Source organism: Penaeus vannamei, chromosome 15 (assembly GCF_042767895.1).
Source record: "Penaeus vannamei isolate JL-2024 chromosome 15, ASM4276789v1, whole genome shotgun sequence".
NCBI lineage: Eukaryota > Metazoa > Arthropoda > Malacostraca > Decapoda > Penaeidae > Penaeus > Penaeus vannamei.
The window spans coordinates 26,350,040-26,352,539 of record NC_091563.1 but is presented as its reverse complement, the minus strand read 5'-3'; positions in this window follow the sequence as shown (position 1 = coordinate 26,352,539).

Below are 2,500 nucleotides of genomic sequence, written 5' to 3'. Positions count from 1 at the left end.
AGAGAAGAGATAAGAAGAGAGGAGAGAAGAGAAAGAGAAGGAAGAAAGAGGAAGAGGAAGAGAGATGAGAGATAGAGAGATAGAGAGATGAAAGAGAGAATAAGAGAGAGAGAGAGAGAGAGAGAGAGAGAGAGAGAGAGAGAGAGAGAGAGAGAGAGAGAGAGGATAAACAAATTACATTATTGTTCTGAAATAAAAGTCCACCGAGATGGTGAGATTAATTAAAGAGATTAATTAAGGATATTAAAAGATATACATTTTAGAATACTGAACACGCTTACTAAGGTACAGCAGTAAGAAATGTGTGACTTTAGTTCTGATCTATAATCTACCTCCCTACCTGTCTAGCGATCTGTTTGTCTATCTATCTGTCTATCTATCTATCTATCTATCTATCTATCTATCTATCTATCTATCTATCTATCCATCTGTCTATCTATCTATCTATCTATATGTATATATATGGTATATCTGTTTATTCATATGTGCTTATGTTTGGGTATATGTCCATATCCATCTATCCTTCTGTTTGTCTGTATATATTCATGTAAAAACATGCATATATGTATGCTTGTTTGCATGTACGTATGTATGTACGTAGGCATGTATGTGTATTTATGTATATATGTATAAGTATGTATGTATATCTATATTTACTTTTTCTTTCTTTCGCTCTTTCTTCCTTTCTTTCTTCCTTTCTGTCTTTCTCTCTTTCTTCCTTTCTGTCTTTCTTTCTCTCTTTCTTCCTTCCTTTCTTTCTTTCTCTCTTTCTATACCTATTCATAGCAACACTGAGTCTTTCCAAGGGAGAGGCACAAATTACTCGCCACTTTCTTAAATCGTACATAAATTAACTGTAATTTGATAGCAATTCCCAGTTTCCCACGATGGCAATAAATCCATTTGCATACAGATACGCCTATTTTTCCAGTCGGTTGTAATTGAGAGGGGGGGTGCGTAGGGGGGGGGGTTATAGGGGAAAGAGAGAGAAATATGTTAAAAGGGAAGGAAGAGGGAAGGATGAGGATAGAGAGATTGAGAAAGGTAGATGGACACAAACACACACACACACACACGCACACATACACACACACACACGCACACGCACACATATATATATGTATATGAGAGCGAAAGAGAATGAGAAAGAAAGAAAATGAGAAAGGAAGAGAATGAGAGAGAAGGGGAATGAGAGAGAGAGAATGAGAGAGAAAGATAATGGGAGAGAGTGATAAGGAGCAAGAGGGGGAGAGAGAGAGAGAGAGGGAGAGAGAGAGAGAGAGAGAGAGAGAGAGAGAGAAAATGAGAGAGAGAGAGAGAGAGAGAGAGAGAGAGAGAGAGAGAGAGAGAGAGAGAGAGAGAGAGAGAGAGAGAGAGAGAGAGAGAGAGAGAGAGATAAACAACCAGAAATAACGCACTGCAGTTAACCAGCTTTCCACATTAAGCTCCGCCGCCTTGCACCCACCTCCCCCCTCCCCCTCCCCCCACAGCCCATTTCCCCCCGCTTCTACTCCTTCACCCCCCCCCCTCCTTTTGACCCTCCCCACCACCCCTCTCCAGAGAAAATTCGTGCTACCACCCTTTCCAAACGTGCAGAAATCCCCTTTTTTGTAATTTCTATTAATCTATTTATCCACTCGCGTCTGCAGAATTTTTTCTTCCTAAAAATGTCAATTTGTTTATCTATCTATTCATTTATTTTTCTTATCCCTTCTCTCCCCAACCAGAGCCTTTTTCCCTGCCTTCTCCCCCACCCATCCACCTCTCACTCTTCTCCCCTTCCCCCTTCTTCCCATATAACTCTCTCTCATCCAACCCTTTTCTTCCCCCCCCCCCCCAAAAGAACCTCTCTCTCTTCATCCCCCCTTCGCCCTCAAACAGAATCTTCCATTTCCCCCTTTAATTCCTTCCTTTTCCTTTCCCTTTCACACCCGCAGAAAATATTTATCTTTATCTTCCTTTATCACCTTTTTTATCTCCCCCCTCCATAAAGCCTTGTTCTATCCTCAACACCTTTCTCATCTCTAATAGAGTTTTCTTCCCCCCTCCTCCCTCCCGCGCTTCCAACCTCCCCCCAAAATTTTTGTTCTACCCCCTCCCCACCTAAAAAAAACTGTTCTGCCCTCCCTCCACACAAGAAAAAAAACTTGCTCTACTCCCCTCTCTCCCCCCCCAAAAAAAAACTTGTTCTACCCCACTCCCCCCCCCCCCAAAACAACACAACAAACAAACAAACAAACTTGTTCTGCACCCTTCCCCCCAAAAAAAAAAAATTGTTCTACCCCCTCCCATAAAAAATCTTGTTCTACCCCGTCACCGCTTCACTCTACCCCCAAAAAACCTTGCTGTACCCCTTCCCCCTCCTCCGCACCCTTCACATGGCTTTCTCTCTTCCCTCTCTCCCTTTGCTCCCCCCTCCCTCACAGTTCATCCCTTCCCCTCTCCCCAGTTAACTTCTCCCCTAAGAATATCCTTCCTCCCCTGCCCCTCTCCCTCTCCC